The sequence below is a fragment of the Mustela nivalis genome, assembly GCF_964662115.1.
Source record: "Mustela nivalis genome assembly, chromosome: 1".
Classification (NCBI taxonomy): Eukaryota; Metazoa; Chordata; class Mammalia; order Carnivora; family Mustelidae; genus Mustela; species Mustela nivalis.
In genome coordinates, this window is record NC_139020.1 from 87,850,365 (window position 1) to 87,870,010 (window position 19,646).

Genomic DNA, 19,646 nt, shown 5'->3' on the forward strand with positions numbered 1-19,646 from the left:
TGAAATTCAGAAAAGAGATTTCTCTGAGACCTCTTTCTCTGAGACCAAATGATAGAGTAAGAGATAAATATGATAAAAGTAATTTGTTGAGTTTGGGAGGATATTATCTGAGGAAGTTCATGCTGGGAGTTGCTATTAAAGTATGTGTGATTTGGGGATTTAAAAAGATATGGGGATGTGCAAATTTTGGTATTGCTTTCTTGGGAATATGTTAGGGGATGAAAAGAAATGTGTGAATTAAATAATGTTTTGCAATGGTGAGTTCCCAGTAAAAGATGAATACCATGCCTTTTTTAAGGAGAATTTGGCTTCATGCATTTAAATCTTTAACCAACAATAATTCATGACCTGGAAGCAGAGAAAAGGCAATAAACTCTAGGGATGGATGTAGTAACGGAGACAAAAGTCATGATGAGTTCTAGTGAATTATAATTAGAGATCAAAGAACTGAATAAATTGGCAGGGTTGGGTGAGAGGAATTCATACTGGGAATAAAAATAAAGTTCAGTGAACCTGAAAGAAAGAAAAGGTAAATGGTTTATAATAATGGAAAGTAACCACCTAATTTGAGATTTTGAAGATAGAGAGGTGTTGTGTGATATTCTTGCCAGTGAGAGTATGATGTGGGGCTTGAAGAACATAATAGATGTCAAGGAAAGAAGTTACTAGGTAGAAGATAGATTGACAACAGGAAAAATAAGATTGAAAAGATGATAGTAGACGGAAACATGATAAAAATGATGCAGATGCTCATTTTGTTTTAGCTGTAGGAGTCACATTTCTGTGGGATTCTAGTGTTTAGTGGATGGGAAGGTTACAAAATCTCTAGAAGGATCACAACAGCTTGACCTGAATTTGAGGCCTCAGAGAGAGGCTGAGCTTTCAAAATTGCAAGCACACAAATTTGCAAGGAGTATTACAGGCTTAAATAGGATGAAGCAGACAGGATGAATGTGAAGGATTATTCTTTTTGTATTTTGGGAATTCACCTTTTCCATCTCCATCCGCTTTAGTAATATGTCTCCTAAATGATATTGGAAGATGAGTCTAAAAAAATCATTTTACATTCCTTGTTTTCTTGTTTTAAGTATGTCTGTGTGTACAGTCAAGCCAACTTGCACATATTTATTGAAAAAGGATAAATTTTTAAATTTAGAAATATAAGACATTTATATGCATGTATGTATTTATTCAATAATAATTTACCACCTAATTATTTCTTCTGCATTCATCTCCATCTACTTCTTTAAATATACTCTGAATTTTTAATTTCACTATTTTCTGTTCCCAGACATTTCTTTTGTGTAACCCTGAGCAGGATCAACCTGGTTGATCTAAATCTAAAAGGTTGAAATCATAAATGCCATTTATGAAAGGTATTTTCCTATTCTTTTCTGAATTTTTCATCCAAACACGTGTGATGTTTCCCTCTCTTGATCCCCATTAGCACATTTCAGTATTTTTTATGCTTAACATATCCTTCATTTTTTATACTTACAATTTCCTGATTTTTGTGTACATTTCTTCATTGCATACTAAATTGCAAACTTACTTATCTTGTATTCTCTGAAGTGCTTGGCATGGTATTTTATAAATAATAAGTTCTTGTATTTGTTTATTTGTTTGAAGATTTGTCATTATACTGACTATAGTTTTTCATTTGAGCTTATGTCTCCTTTTCATTTATTCAATATGTCAATCTTTCAGATTATACTATATATTCTGAATCTATTAATATAATTCACATTCTTTATATGTCTCCTAGCTCGGGGAATGAGGTTTTTAAATGCACTAAAGGTAGTCTTTTTTCTTGATGATAGTTACATTAATTCACTGATGAATTTACCTTTAAATTTGTCTACTTATGGTGATACTTGATAAAAAGAATTGCAGTAACACTGGTAGTAATTACAGTTTGCTTCCCAGAATCTGGAATACCACTCTTTTAAATTATCTAAAAGACCTTTGTGTCTCTTTCAACAAATAGAAATATTTTGTAAATCACAAACATCTAAAATTAGTTCATAGAATGTTTGAAAAGAAAAATGTGTTCTTATTAAACATTTGCAATATATTATGTACTGAAATTTTAAAAAGATAGTAAAGAGGGGTCCTGTAATAAAGTAGTTACTGGAAAATACTGCAATAAAGAGACTATTTTCACCTAAAAATGTAATTCTGGAAGAAAAATTTAGCAATAATTTATATCATTGTAATATAATCCTGAAAACAATTCCTGGACCTAAATGCCAAGAAAAATAAAAGGAAACATTAATATTTGAGATTATTAAAACAAAATAAATGCATGCATTTGATATATCACTATGTCATCTATGTCAAGTTAAACATAGAGCAATTTACTTATGTGATATTAGACTAACTTTATTTTATGTAATTTACTTTTGCATACTTTCTCAAACCTAACTAGTTTGGAGGTCTCTTTCATGGAGCCTTATATTTTGTAATTAAGAAAATATAAGGCCCCCAAAAAAGGAGATTGGTTTTGTTACCAATCTTCATTTTTCAAATGAGGAGAACTAAGCATCCCTGGGTAAGATATATTACAGGTTAAGATTTCCAGGAAGCAGACTCTGAGACAAAATTTAGGGTGCAAGTTGTATATTAGAAATGGTTCCCCAAATTGACATTTGTGAAAGAGAGAAAAAAGAAGAAAAATCAGGCAAAAAAAGAGGTTCAGCTTTGATGCAGGCCGGACAGTCTCAGCAGACCTCACAGGGATCTCTAGAGTAAAACTGACCTTGTTCAGAATTGTCCAGGTTGGGCTGAAGGTAAAATAGCTCCATGTTTATAGCCCTGCCTCCAACAGTTAATTCATGTGGCCTCCAGGAAAGGTGTGACCTTGTGAGAAGTGGGTCTGCAGCTCAAACATCCTTTAAGTGCTAACAGCTACAGACTTTCTGCCAACAGTACTTCCTATATCGGGGCAGCAAATCCCTCCTTGACAGTGTATTTGGGCAGAGCCTCTCTATGTCCATGACAAGATTACTTGACCAAGATCCCAAATTACTGGAAGAACCTAGATTAAAACTAATCATATTTATATCCAAAGCCTCTGTTCTTAACCACTATGCTACAAATACCTTGTCTTCTCTTCTCCAGGTCCTAAAACCCACCCCATAGACTGAAAGCTTTTACCCTCAGTCTAACTGTTGCTCCTATTGACAGTACCCTAGCACATCTTTCACTTTCCTTGCCTGAGCATGTCTCAGGACTGTAGAAAGTTAATTATTCATAGATTCAAGAGACCACCCAATGGGCTTCTTTGAACTTTGGGTTTAAGAGAACTGGGGTGTGTGTGTGTGTGTGTGTGTGTGTGTGTACACATATTAAATATTTATTAAGTGCCTACTATTTTCTAGCAACTTGAAAACCCTGGTTTGCAAATAGAATGAAGAAGAACAGAATGGTATTGATTCACAGAGCATTTTCATTTCATTGGTTCTTTAAACTGATCACAATTCTCTAGTTTCTAGGAAACTGAATATGTCAGACCACAGATTTTATGCTTACCCACTTCTATTCTCAGAATCATTTGTTCTCCCTGGCACCCACCCACATTGTCAGACCATACATCTGGGCTCTCTATCTCAAGTTGGGTTTCTTTCCCAGTCTTTTTCTGCCACAGTAATTGAGAGTCATTGTTTTTTTCCTGCAGTTCTGCTGGTGTGATTCATCAACTGTAGGACCTACTGCCTTTCCCACAGGACTCACAAATGTTTGTGTAAATAAAATCCTCATTGGTCATGGTGCCTTATGAGTACTGGACTTGACAAGAGTTTTGGTGTGTTCTATTCTTAGGAAACCACTCTGAGATCACAGATACATGGATATGGAGAAATGAATGTGGTAAAACATTATAATGTTATTTATAAGACAGATGGAAATATAGAAATATAAGACAGAAATATAAGACTGGTCTTTATTGTGTTGCCAATTGGTTACTTGGAAATTTTCAATTATAATTTTAGAAATTTCAAAATGAATGGTAAATATTGTAGAAGTGATGCCAGAAGAAAGTGGCCTTGCTGTCTTTCACTGATACTTTCCTTCACCTTGGTGCATCTATCATCCATGGAGCCTAGCTATTCAGCTTACAGACTTAGAACCCAAATGTGTCAATAACCCTAGAGGCATTCTCCTTTTATGAGAGTTACTCTGCTGGGTAACACACCATTTTCAAACGAGCTTCTGTTTTCTCTTCACTGCTATATATCCTTTATAAGGTGAAAGATAGAAACTTCATTTTTCCAATCTTTTTATTGGTAGGGGTGGACATGTTAAAGAGCTCTGGCCAATGTCTGCTAAGGAATGTCTAGGAAAGCTTCTCTTCCCTTTTAAAATATCAAAATATTAGGGACATCTATCCTTCATCTTAATTCTTGCTTTGAATACTAACATGATTCCTTGAGCTGAGGTTAACAATCTTGTGATCATGAGGAGTCTGGGAGTCTGGTCCTAGCATTTGCAAGCCTAAAACTAACAGCAGCAGCTGGCTATCTACACTTTTCTGGTTATGAGAAAAAAATTAACTCCTATGTTGTAAGCCACTGTTGATCTGGTATTCTGTTACCTTTCGATGAAAATTTTCTTATTATAAGCAATTGTGTATGAATTCAAAATGGTACTTTATAAATTTATAACAAGAAATACTTATCAAACCTATCAAAATACTTATTTCAACATACTGAGCTATATCCTTATAAGTAGGAAAACTGAATTAATAACTGCCTGGAAAGTATGGATTCTGAACAAATGGATTGCACTAGAAGAAAAGAATGTCTAATGACAACAGATTCAGATAACCTGGCCCACCACTGACATAGTAAGTATAGCATTGTCGTGTGAGGATTAAATGAAAGCTAATATAAAGAATTTAGAATACTTCCTAGAATGTAGTAAGGCTCAATGATTTTAGATTTATTTCATGTCTAGCTAATTTTCTTTCTTAAAACCAAATGCTTTCTCTATGTATTTTAATGTATTTGGTCAAGATAGAATCAGGTCTTGCAACCTCAGATCCTTTCTGCTTTTTAAAGATGGTTTGTACACCTTTGCTCTGACTAATTATGCATTCATATGATTAAAAATCTAATGTCTAGAGAGGAATGTTTTCTTTTTCATCACAACTATTTTTACATTTAAAATATGGACAAATATACTCACTTTTGAGAAAAAATGAAAAATTAACCACTCATACTCATAAACAGATACATTCTCTAAAAACATTTGGTTTGATCCAGTATAAACTGTGTTTCATGAAGTCAGGAGGCCGGAGCTTATATTCAGGTCATTCAGAAGTTCTTCTGAGTAGAAAAGGAACTGTGGAAACTCACTATTCAGTCTGTTGCAAAGTGCTCCCTGCCCAGCATTCTTTCCCTGCTGTCTAGTACTGCTTAGGTATTGTGAGATTATCCTCTGTCAACTCATGAGGTTTCTGAGAACTTTTAAAAATATCCCACAAAACTTTTAAATGAAATAATGAGGCCAGTTAAGAATTTTGAGGGGCCTCCAAAGGAAAAATCTCTGTGAAAGGTGTCACAAATTGAGCCAAAAGGGTTTTCAGCTGCATTGTGAAAAAACTAACAGATTACCAACCTCATGCTTCAAATTAATGAAAGCTCATTCAGGAAAATAGGTGACAATCTGCCAAGACTGCATACAGAATGGAACTGCAACCTTATTGAATGTCACAAAGATTTCACATTTAAAAATGTAAAATTTTAATTGGAGAAGACAGAATAATGCAGGTAATGGCTGATAGATAATGCTATCTGAGATTCCATTGGATATTAAAGGTGAGGTTCTTTTGTTTAATTGTAAAAATTACATTCACCTTTTTAGATAAACAGTCTATTTACTCTTCATATTAATGTTGAATGAAAATAATGACACAACTGATTTTTTTTTTGCAATACACCAGGTCTTTAAATCATTTTTAAAGCCCTTTTAAAATCCTTTAGGGGTGCCTGCGTGGCTCAGGTTAAGCATCGGGCTTTGGCTCAGGTCATGATCTCCTGGTACTGGGACTGAGCCCCATTTTGGGCTTCCTGCTCAGCAGAGAGTCTGCTTCTGGCTCTCTCATGTGCTCTCTCAAATTAATAAATACAATCTTTAAAAGAAGAAATACAATCATTTAAATTTTTGAAATCCTTTTCAGACAAGTGAATTATCCCACTGAAAAATGGAATGATTTTATAATTGTGAGGGAAATATCTCAGTATTACACATGTCTTTGTGGTAACTCCATTGTTTTAAATTTAAGGTAAGGATCCTGTTGAGTCCATATCTGAGGGCTGTTATCTTTGGTGAGAGATACTGAGCATGTATAAAGATGGTGATGATAATCATTATAGAAGTTTTTGTTGCAATAATGCAATAGCTATTGATACTTTATCACTTCTTTGATCCAGAAAATAAACAAAGTAATTAATATGTTTTTAAAAATATTAAGTAATAATTGGAGTGATTTTTTAATATGCATTGTCTAGATGAAATATTGAAGGTTAATATGGTTAAATTACTGAGTATAATTTAGGCAGTAAACTAATTTGAATTTAGATCTTGTGTTTTCCAAAATACGTTTTTTGAACATACATAACAATATACTTTATTATGTATATGTTACGAATGAGCAATTAAGTGCATGACAGGTTTTTAAAACTTTACTTTTTCATCTTAATTATAGAAATTGCAGTTAAAATTATAATGAAAAATACTGATTTCATTAGCTGATTTCATATTACTGAAACTTGAATATATGTTAGAAGTATCTTATATTTTCCAGAGTAAAGTATATTTCATCTTACAATTTCCTTCTCAGATTTTCTCTCTACTTTTTATTCATGCTCTTCAGGACCATCTAAATATCAACTAGTGTGAAGTGCTTTGAAACACTCTCTGTCATTTATCCTTCTCAACCTTGAGAAATAACTTTTTTAATCTCCATTTTATAGGGATTTATAAATACTTTTCAGAATTTAATTATCTATCTAAGTGAATACTCCACCATAACTTCCTGTAGCAGAAATGATAGAAATGTTAGAATTTAGAAGTCTGACCTTAGAGAGCATTGGGGAAGATACGGACAGATTTTCAAGTTACCATCTCTCTCTCTCTCTCCTTGTGATTCATTTGCTAAACTAATTACCACAAATTGTAGAATTTTCACCATTGTCATGTTCCATTTCCAAAACCAATATATGTATTGCTTAGGATAGGTTAGAGTATGCTGAAGAATCAAATAAAACTCAATATACCAATGGCTTAATACTTTAAATATTTATTCTCACTGAGGCTTTTTCTGTCATGGCAAGTATCTCTGGTGGTGTCTCTCCTCTAAGCATTGACTCATGGATTTAACCTGTTTCCATCTTTTAGTCATGCTCTTGAAGGAACATGGCTTCCAAGGCCACCATGGTGGAAGAGTGGACCATAAGGATTGGTGGGGTATTCTAAATGGTGAGAACAGTGTGTTTTTTATAGCTCTTCTGTGTGTATTATATCAGCAGTCACATGAGCAACATAATTGCAGGGGCGACCAGGAAATCTAGAGGAGCACTATTCTATAAGAATAGTTTCTTGTTGACTACCTGATTGAACTTCAAAATCTGACGAATTCCATGAAGAACTGAACTATTAAGATAACTGGAACAATTTTGGACCAGAAATGTCTGAGACCCATTCCATGACACTTCACTGTCAAAATACAAAATATTTGACACAATATGTCCAAGTACACAATAATTATTAATAATAATTTGTGCAGGGACACGTGGGTGGCTCAGTAGGTTAAGCATCTCCTTTGGCTCAGGTCATGTTCCTAGGGTCATTGGATTGAGTTCTGCATCGGGCTCTCTGCTCAGTGGGAAGCCTGCTTCTCCCTCTGCCTGCTGCTCCACCATGCTCTTTTTCTCTTGACAGATAAATAAATAAAATCTTTAAAAATAATAATAATCTGTGCCACTTAGCCACAATTATAAGATTAACCCATACTAAACTAGTTCTATAAAATTATCATTTTATGCTCAGAAGAGAGGGTTCAAGGAAATATATAGTAAAACAGGTATTTAGAAAGTTGGGGGAGCTGGGCTATCAGTCCAGATCTAATTGTGATCTAATCTGACACATCATGTAACTTCTCCATGTATCAATATCCTTGTGTATAAATATCCTGTGTACAAAATATTTGTACAAGGATATTGTGTACAATCCTTTATAATTTTGCATAAAATTATAAAGGTTACTGATAATGATCTCTAGATGCTCTTCTAGAGCCTAGAGTTCTATGGCTTCAGCTATTCCAGAGGATACTACAGCAATGATCACAGGCATAAACTCCAATGTCAGAATTCCTGGATTTTCATCCTGGCCTAGTATTTATTGGCACTGTGAATTAAACAAAGCTTCTATGTATTTCAGTTTTCACATCCAGAAAATGCTGCCTCACATATCTCTTCAGAGCATTAAGTGATTTAATACATGTAAATTAAAATGCTTAGAACATTATATTTAGTACATTTTAGCTATTATTTTCATCTGAGAAAACCTGTGAAAGAAAACTTGGTAATTTGTCAGAAGTCACACAACTATTTGGGAGCAAAGTTAGAATATAATCATTGATTTTAGCTCTTTCCATTTCTACTAGTCAACACTATAACTAAAAGTTCTAAATATTCCTATAAAATCATTGCTTCATAAATGGTTTCTTCTATACAAGATACTGAAAATGAAAATATAATCATTTCCATCTATAGGAAAATGCTTACAAGTTTTCCTGCAAAATGTACTTGTAATGGGAAAAAATGTTGAAAGCTTTAGCAACTTATTGAATACTTAGCAACTGCAGCAACTTATTTCAAATTATTTTAAAAATGAGATTTAAAATGTGAAATACCCATTTCTATACATGATTGCCTATTGCACAATTACAGAGACCAGATAATAAGATATTTTCTGATTGTGAACATTTCTTTGATTATTAAAAAAAAACTCAGTGTTTTAGAAATATTTATTTCACTTGGTTAACTAATTTAAGATGTTATTAGTAACATCTTGTCATATTTTAAAATAAGAATGAATACAGCATTTATTTTACAGAACTTAAAGAGGAAAACGTTTATTTAGTGACAGTTCCTTATCACATGTTCAAGTTTAATTTTCACAGCCATACTCAAGGAAGGGTATTATTATCCTCTGGTTCAGATGAGGCAACGAGGCTCACACAGCTTGTGTGTGGCAGGTCCAGGATTTATTCAATCCCAGATGTCAAATACTGAGTTTATTCTGCTGAACATCAGCATCTCACTTGCTGTCCAAAATAACTGGGGGTTCAGTTGAATTAAAAGAGACACTCTTTTTTCAGATGAATTTGAAAGAGTGTCAGGTCTGGAGTTAGAGAACCTGGCTTTAAGGCTTAGATTTTTCTGTAACTTCCTTCCAATCTGCCTGAAAATTACCAAGAATATAATGATTATTCTTCAAACAAGAGTATATCAGTAGAGGGGCTCCTGGGTGGCTCAATTGGTTAAGCAGTTGCCTTCTGCTCAGGTCATGATTCCAGGGTCCTGGGATTGAGGCCTGCATCAGGCTCCCTGCTCAGCAGAGAGTCTGCTTCTCTCTCTCCCTCTGCCTGTCTCTCTACTTACTTGTGCTCTCTATCTCTCTGTCAAATAAATAAATAAAATCTTTTTTTAAAAAGTGTATCAATAGCTATATTTGCAAATTGTAAAATGGCATGTAAGGAATATTATTACTATTATTATTATTTTAGGTAGAAATAACTTAAATATGAATTTTATCCATGCAAACATTTGACATAATAAATTTTCCTCAAGATGATCGAAGTTATGATTTAATTGTTAAATTCCATAGCTTCTTTATTATAATTAGTCTGCAATTTCTCTGTGGCATCTGACCTTTACTAACTTATTTATTTATTATTTTTTGGAGGGTGGGAAGGGATAGAGGAAGGAGGTGGAGAGATGGGATAACTGTAGGATAGACATTAAGGAGGACACAGGATGTAGTGAACACTGGGTGTGAACTAGTGAAAACTAACCTCTACCTCTGAAATAATAATGCATTATATGTTATTTAATTGGCTTTGTTTAAAAAAAATTCTCTTCTAGGTAGTCTCTGAGTATTATTCATTCCAACTCTACGGAGATTCGAAACACCCCCAGCCTCGCCGCCCTTTCCGTTCTTTCATTCATTGTCTTGGTTGGGAACCTCATGGATTCTGGTCAGATTTCCCACAGTTGGGAAATCATTTCCCCTTCTAAATGGCCCTGTACTACCCAAGTGTTCAGGCCACAAACAGCATCATTAACTTGGTTTGTCTTCTTAAAATATTAATCTTAATTTAAATGTAATTTGTCCCCCCAATACATCATAATATCTAAAAGGCCCTCTCATAAACTAGAGTCATATTTAAAAAGTAGAATCCTGTGTAGACAGACTTGGTTAGCACCTCACGCACAATTAACTAGTTGTGTGTAAACTTAAGGTATTTATTTCTTTGAAGTACAGAATCTCCGTCTTTAAATGTAATAATAAAACATGTGAGAATTAGAGAAAATATATGCAAAACACGATCCCAGTGTTGGGAACACAGGGGGTGTTCAATAAATGGTAACCAAGATCTGTCTAACACATCCCTTCCCCTCTAACCCAGTAATTTAAGCATCAATAAAACTGGGATTTTTCAGCATTTTTCAAATATGTCTAGTCCTTTACTTGTTCATGTAGTTCCTTTACCTGAAATATCTTTTTCTACCTTGGTTTCTAAATAAATTTCTCCTCATCTACTGAGATTATGTTGTGTGTGTGTGTGTGTGTCAGAGAGAAAGAGAGAGAGAGAGAGAGAGAGAGAGAATCATCCTGTGACATTTAGGCAGCATGTGTTTTCCTCTTATTGTATAGTTATTTGTCACTTGAATAAATCACTTTGGTAAGGAGGCATTCTGCCTCATCTCTCCAGCACCTGGATTACTCCTATATGCAGTTAATATTTGCTAAATAAATGCTATATAATCTTTCTAAAAATGCCTACATAGTAGAATTTTCCAAATTTAATTGTAACTTGTTTTTTCTCATAGTCTTTTTTCAAAATCTAGTTTTTTACCTCTATTTTCTGCTTTTTCAAAAATTTTTCCCTAAACCTTTTACCACATTAGAAAGTTCCTCAAAAATATTACAAGTTTAAGAGAAACTTCATTTATTTTAAAATAACAAAATAGCAGAAAAAATAGAAAATAGTTACATCAAATGTTCAATTACATCAAATGTAAAAGTTTTATGGTATAAAGAATACAGGCTTTAAAGATGATCTGCTTAGGACTTTTCTTAAATAGATCTGTGCTTCTCAGTAAACTTATGAAACCTCTTTATTTCAGTTACTTGAATGGGATTAAATACCTATGTTTGAGATAAGCATGAAGATTAAATGCAAAGTAAATATGTAAAATTACTCAACAGTAGTTGGAATAGAGTAGGCATTCAATAATTGTCAAATCTCGTCCATATCCTTACCACTTCTATTCAAATGGAAGCATTTCCTTCACATTTATACAAGTCAGATTCATATAAAATTTCAAATAAATAGGCAAAGAATAAGAAGAGCCAATTTGAAGAAAATGCATTAATAAATATAAATATATAATCATTTTCTGTAAAAACTAAAAATACAAATTGAAGTAACCTTGAGAATGCATTTTATATTCATTAAAGTAGCAATTTTTAAGCATATAACAACTAATTCTAGAATGGTTTCAGTAAACCTTGTGTACTAATTTAGTACCATTAACACTACAAATGTATATAACCCTCTCATAAAGTTCATTATACTTACATGTAATAAGACCTGTAACAATGGCATTTAGCTGGGTATATTTCTATATATATCATATATATGTATATATTCTATTCTCATTAAATAATTTAAAAGAAATTGAAGGCTATAAACACTTAAGTTGTTTATTGTGGCATTACCAAGACTGGAAAAACTTGCTGGAAGCAGCCAGAATGTTAGAATGTCTAAATGCATAATTCTGCCATGACTTAATATATAGGAATATTACTTGAGCATTAAAAGCAAAACACAAATTTTGCATAGTCCAGTGCTGTTCAAATAAAATATTGTGTGAACTACAAATGTACTTTTAAATTTTTCTAGTAGTCACCTTATAAAAGTTTAAAAAAAAAGGTAAAATTAATTTTGGTAATATATTTTATTTAACTAAAATATCCAGAATATTATTTCAATCTATAGTTAATATAAAAGCCTTATCAATTAAAGTTTTCCCATTCTTTGTTTGCCACAATTGAAGGTATGTTTGTTTGCCACTAAGTCTTTGAAATCTGTTGCAAATTTTATTTTTACAACGTATTTCAATTTGGACTAACCACTTTTCCAATCTCAATAGCCGCATGTGGCAGACTGCTACCATTTTGACAGATTGTGAGCAGATATTAAAGACAAATAGAAATATTGGTGTCTTTTTTTTTAAATTTTTTATTTTTTATAAACATATATTTTTATCCCCAGGGGTTTATTGTTAATAGCATATACACTGTTATTTCAATTCCTAAGATGAAGCTTATTTATGGTTTTGTATGCAAAAATATAAAAAAAGTTAGGAGAGTGAGATTAGGGCTCTTTTTATATAAATTTAAATATTCTCATACTTTTACAGTTTTTCTTTTAATGAGAAAATCTTGAGCCTTCAGACCAGTGCTTAATTTGCAAACTACAGATACTCTGACTATATACCTTCATAGAAAATGATGGTGAGCTTCAATTTGTAATATGTTCACATTTTAACCCCTGTTTCTGTGGAATTAATAAATCTTTCCAATTCACAGCTGTTTGGTATGCAAAATAGTCTGAACATTTTCATAGAGAGTAACAAATAAATGACCTTTCTGGATTAAGTCAGTCTGGCAGCCTACTATTTTTCACAGTTCCAACAGTCTATATTTGGTTGATCCTATGAGTTAGTGAAATAAGAAAATGTATTTAGAACCTTATTAATAAGAAAAAATAGCTAGCATTGTGCCTTACACATATTGAACACAAAATGCATACAGATTGAATTTAACTAATCTGATGTTTCTATCAATAGAATTATAGATGAATTTGTTGAAAGCTTTTTCTTGGTGGGATTTCCTTTTTCTTCATCTATTCTACTGGATGCATCCTAAGGGGAAAAAACCAGAAACATGGACAACAAAAGTCTTAGAATTTGTGTTAGACCTGGAAGTGAGCAGAGTTTTTTTATGTAGCCATTTTCTACCCAGGCATTTCTAAATGAGTGAAATACATCAAGATTTTTGCTTTCATTTTTTTACAACCTTATTAAGGTATACTTGACATGTAGGAAGATGTTCATATTTAATGTATACAACTCGATGTGTTTAGGCATAAATGTACATCTAAGAAACTATCACCACCATAAGGCCATGGACATATCCGCCCTCCCAAACTTTCCTCCTTTCCCCTTTCTTACTTTTATTGTTTGTGCCTGTATGGGTGTGTGTGTGTGTGTGTGTGTGTGTGTGTAGAATACAATGTAGCTTCTACTCTCTCTTCAACAAAAAAATACAGTATTGTCAGTTTTAGGCAAACCATATAATAGATCTCCAAAATTTATTTATCTTGAATAACTGAAACACTGTGCCTTTTGATAGTCATCTCATTTTCTCCTCCCATTGCCCCTAAGAACCAAAATCTACTCTCGGTTTCTGAGTTTGACTACTTTAGACTCTACATATAAGTGATATCATATAGCACTTGTCTTTTGGGGTGTGGTTTATTTCAATTTCATGATGTCCTACAGGTCCATCCACATTGTTGCAAATGACAGATTTCCTTCTCTTTTTTTTTTTTCAGATTTCCTTTTATAATACTAAGTGATATCCCATATAAATATATAAATTTAAATCCATGTAAATATAAACATATCTATATGTAAATCCATGTAAATATAAACATATCTATATCTCTCTATATATCAATTAAAAGATGGATTACATTTTTTTCTCTTCATTCATAAGTTGTTTCCATGCCTTGGCTTAAGTTAAGTTGTTTTGATGTCTTGGCTATTATGAATAATGCTGCAATGAACATGGGAGTGTGCTTCAAGATTCTCTTGAAGATCAAGAATCTATTCAAGATTCTGATTTTAGTTCTTTGCATAAATACTCAAAAATGAAATTGTTATATCATATTTATGTTTATAAACTTCTGTATTATTTTTCCATAATGGTTGCAATGATTTACGTTTCCTCACATCCTCACCAATACTTACCAATTTTTTTTTTAATAGTGGCTATTCCAAAAGATGTGAGGTAATATCTCATTGTAGTTTCAAATTGTATTTCTCTGGTGGTTACTAACATTGAAAATCTTTTCCTACATTTGTTGGCTATTTTCATGGTTGTTTTTTTTGTTTTTGTTTTTGTTTTTGTTTTTACATGTTTATTCAGATTCTTTACCCATTTTTCAGTCAGGTTTTTGTTTTTATTTTCCCCCAAAGATGTGTGATTTTCATATATATTAGATATTAACCTATTATAAGGTAATATGGTTTGCAAATATGTTTTCCCATTATATAGTTTGCCTTTTATTTTGTTGATAGTTTCCTTGGCTGTGCAGAAATTTTTTGGTTTGGTGTAATCCCATTTTATTTTTGCTTTTGTTGGTGGGATTTAGTGTTATAGCCAAAAAATTGCCAAGACCAATCTCAAGGAGCTGTTTCTCTATTTTCTTCTAAAAGTTTCACAGTTTCAGGTCTTACATTTAAGTCTTTAATCCACTGGAGTTGTTTTTTGTGTATGGTAGATATGGGTCCACTTTCATTCATTTGCATGTTAATGTCCAGTTTTCTCACAAAAGTTATTGAAGAGACTATACTTTCCCCTTTTGTATTTATGGATCTCCTGTGAAAATTCAATTGGCTATTTATTTGTGATTTTTTTGAGGTCTCCATTTTGTTCCATAAGTCTATGTCTATTTTTATGCCAGTACAATCCTGTTTGGATTATAATCTATTTTGTAATATAATTTGAAATCAAGAAATGTGATGTGTCTAGCTCTGTTCTTTCTCAAGATTGCTATGGCTATTCAGGGTCTTTTGAATTTTAAAACTGTTTTTCTATTTCTTTGAAAAATGCCTTTGGAATTTTGATAGGAACTGAATAATCTATAGATCCCTTTCAATAGTATGGATATTGTAGCAATATTAATATTTTCAGTCCATAAACACGAGATGTCTTTCCATTTATCTGTGTCTTCTTCAAAGTCCTTCATCAATGGTTTGTAATTTCTAATGTACAGATATCTCACTTCCTCAGTTAAATTTATTATTAAATATTTTATGCTTTTGATGCTACTGTAAATGGGATTGTCTTCTTAATTTGTTTTTTTGAAATTTGTTGTCAGTGCAAAGCAATGTGACTGATTTTTGTATGTTGATTCTGTATCCTACAAATTTGTGGAACTTGTTTATTAGTTATAACAGTTTCCTAGAGTAGTCTTTAAGATTTTCTATCTATATAAAACTATGGCATCTGTAAACTGATAATTTTGCATCTTAATTTCCAATGTAGATAACTATTTATTTTTCTTGTCTAATTACTTTGCCTAGGACTTTGAGTACTTTGAATACTTTGAGTATGCTGAAGAGGAGTGGCAAGTGTGTGTATCCTTATTCTGTTTATGATCTTAGAGGAAAATCATCTGCTTTTCCCTGTTGATTATGATGTTAGCTGTGGACTTTTAGTATATGGTTGTTACTATGTCGAGTTATATCCCTTCTATAGCAAACTTGCTGAGAGTTTTTACAAAGAACAAGTGTTGAATTTTGTCATATGTCCTGCATCTACAGAGTTAATCATAAGATTTTTAACCTTCATTCTGTTAATGCAATGTACCACATTTATTGATTTACAAATGATGAATCATCCTTGGATCTCAGGGATAAATCCCTTTTGATCAAGGTTTATGATCTTGTTACTGTGCTGATAATTTCAACTTGCCAGCATTGTTGAGGATTTTTGGATATCTATCAATAATATTATCTTGTAATATTCTTTTATTTCCTTTTCTTCTTTTCTTTTCTTCTCTTGACTGGCTTTGGTATCAGGATAATGCTGGTCTTGTAAAATGAGTTTAGGAGTGTTCTCTCCTTTCCTCCCTATTGCAAACTACCCCAGATAATGGAGGCATTCTATTTCCCTCCATGTACTGGGTGAGAAAAGACAAGATTGGTGTGTTCATGTGTGATGACACAATATAGCTTCTACCCTCTTTTAAATATTAACTACAGTATTATTAGTTATGGGCACTATGCTATATAGTAGAATTGTACCTTCTGCTCAGGGTCCTATGAGGCTGCGGAAGCCAGGCACTCACTTAGCATTCACTTTCCCCTGTGGTAGAAATAATTGGTCAAAGAGGTCTCTCTTGCCATTGATCTGTGCCACATTCAGTGAGGGGTGACAGAAATAAATTGAAACTTTTTTTTCTTATCTTCTTCCTGCATCTATTCTTGGATGTTTGCTCTAATGAAGTGTTTGAATCTCTCAAATGGACCCCTGGAGTCCCATAAACTTATTCTTTTCTATGGGTATCAGTGTTTCTGTTGAAGGTTAAATTGTCCTATTCCATTATCTTGCTGACATCACTCTGACCTTTTCTATACCTTTCATGTTATATTAATGATTATTTATATTTAAAATATTTATTTAAGCTCTAATATGATTCTTACTCTGACTACATTTTCACATAATATTATTATTTTTATTTTTTCTAAACCAGTTTCAAGCTGCTTGAGGACAGGACCATTGTTTATTATTTCTCACAATGTTAAATAACCTTCGATGTTGCTATGCCTAATAAAATCTTTAAAATGTGCAAATCTGATTCAGTTTATAAACACTAAATTAAATGTAGATAGGATTTAAAAAGATAAGCACAAAGATTAAATTTATGTTTTCTTTCTAGATAATAATGGTGTAATATAGTGAATAATTATGCATTTCATTAAAGAGGGGAAAATTGGTAAGAGTGAAATGATGGAGGTGATGCAATGGTGTGTCCTTTGAAAATGTTGATAAAATTTAACAAAAGGGGTTTTTTGTTGTTTTTTTGTTTTGTTTTAGTTTTTTTTTTTCTCTTTATACAACTCTGTGCAGAAAAATCTTTTCATCACAGCACCTAATTATCAAATGAGCTATGCCTTCAGACCAAGTCTGATCAGTTATTGATGATACTGGATCCCCTTTCCATCAACCTACTACAATGATTCGGATCTTTTCACTCTCCATTTTATTACTTTTCCTCTACTATGCTACTTTTCACCACCACTGTGTTAGGTCATTGTTCAAAAGAATGATTACCACTGAAGTTTTCTAATCTAAAGCTGATTTAAGCTGTAAATAAGAGTCTGCTACAATTTGTAAACACTCCTTGGTTCCAGAAATCCATTCTTCATTTGCAAATCCCCAAAGCTATGGCTGCACCGTCTATCATCATCTATAGTGTGCAAAGCCAGAATGTGATTACACATATTTTATAAAATGGGAACTGCTGACTACCCAACCCACTAGTTATTTCCTAGTAAAAGCATATTAGTATGATACACATATAGCACCATAATGTATACCATTATGTATCTAGTAATTAATTTCTTAATGACTTACTAAATATTTATGATCTTTTTTCTTATGACAAAATCTTCAGTTTCCCTATGAGCTATCCTAATTTAGGCAGTATTCAAATAGAATCACTTCATTATGCTTGTTTTTTCTGTTGTCTTGGGAACAATGTAATAACACTAGTAGAGTGTTTTCTTCAGAAATGAAAAAGAAAACATTCTGAAGATGTGTGAGCTGTTTAAAGTTCAAATCTGGAGGAGAATATAATCAATTGGGAGTATTATATCAGTGTACTAAGTGATAGAAAGATAGACAAATACATAGATATACAGATATGTAGATGGATATTTTTATGCTGGTGAATTTCATTATTGTGGATTTACTGGATTTCTCTTAAATTATTTTAACTGCTGAAATAAATTTTCAGATTGGAATGTATTGATTATTGTATGCTTTGCAATAGTAGCAGCATTTCAAAAGAAGTCCTTAAATGCCTGAGGCAATGAAGCTTCTATTCTAATAGATCTCTTAACATAAAGTTTTGCTTAGTGCACAACCTGGATAACTGCTGCATTTCCTTGCCTAGATCAGTATTCATGATGTTTCAGTTTTGTTCTCAGAATATCAAGTGTTATGCCTTAATATAAATGGTAATTCTTTATAGAATAAGGGGGCATAGAATATTGCAGCTGTACTTCTTCAGTGTCATATGACATCAGATCTTTGCCCCCTTTGATTGAGAACCTGATTGCAAGATCTGATTTTGGCCTGATCTGACAGTTTGGTTCTTTGGTTTTCCCCAGAATTGTGACCTATAAATTCTCAGAGGATACTGAAGCTTCCTGAAAATGCCCGCTTCTCAAGACACAGGTAATTTAAAAACATAATTTATAAACTAAAAATACCAAAATATAGGTCTCTCCCAGGGTTTGGTCCTAAGTAATCCCTTCTTTCCTGTCAACTTTACCCCTCTAGGTGATCTATCCAGTCCCATAACTTCTAATGTTATCTATAGCAAACACTCTCCAATCTTTAAATATATATATATATAATATATATATATATATAATCTCCCCTCTTATCATCAAATCTATATATATTAGTGTTTATTTGATTCCTTCACTGGGGTCTCAAAACATAATTTCCTCTCATCTTCCTGTTGTCCTCATCTTCCTCCTCCAGTCTTTCTCATATCAATAAATAGCATCACATCCACTCTGTTGATTATACTAACCTAGGAATTATCATTAATTGTCTTTCTCTCAGCTCCCATAGCATACTCATCAGCAAATCCTGTTGTTTCTTTCCAAAATACATCTCATTTACATTGCTACTGCCCTACTCCAAGATATCTTTGCTCATCTGAGCTAATGCAATAGTCTATTTAATGGTTTGTCTGGTTCTACTTTTGCTCCCTAATTAGCCATTCTCCACACAGCAGACAGTGTGATCTTTTAAAATCCATGGTACCCTTCTGCTTAAAATCCTCCAATGGCTTTTCATTGCACTTAGAATAAAATCCAAGCTCCATACAAGACTCTACATGATATGGTCACTGCCTCTCTCTCACCAGTCTTATTGCTTATCTCTCGCTCCTCCTCATTGACTTTGCTCTAACCGCACTAGGATACTCTAAGTTCCAGGAAAACGCCAACTTATTTCCACTCTTGAAGCTTTGCGTATGTTTTTCCCTTTGGAGCTCTCTGCCCTCTGAGTTTCACACTGGGCTTTCTGTTTTCATTCAGGTCTCAACCCAAATATCATCTTCTCAGAGAGATCTGAAAATCAATCTAAATAACTACCTTAGTTCCTCAGTTTCATCCACTGTTTTATTCTGTGCATAGCAGTCATCATTGACTGAATTATCTAACTTGTATATTAAATTTTTCTCCCCTATTTGGAACTGTAAACTTTCTATACTTTTATCACTCTATCTCCCATGCTTAGAAGAATAATTGCAGTATATTAGG

General features: G+C 32.8%; 1 long non-coding RNA gene across 5 annotated transcripts in view; it reads left to right on the plus strand.

Moving 5' to 3' along the window:
- LOC309842978 overlaps window positions 1–19,646 on the plus strand; it is a 294,904-nt gene that overhangs the window by 119,119 nt on the left and 156,139 nt on the right. For all 5 annotated transcript variants that reach the window (XR_014299888.1, XR_014299889.1, XR_014299890.1 and 2 more), the window contains exon 2: window positions 18,480–18,546. This is a non-coding gene — a long non-coding RNA (uncharacterized lncRNA). The remainder of the gene's footprint in view (window positions 1–18,479; window positions 18,547–19,646) is intronic.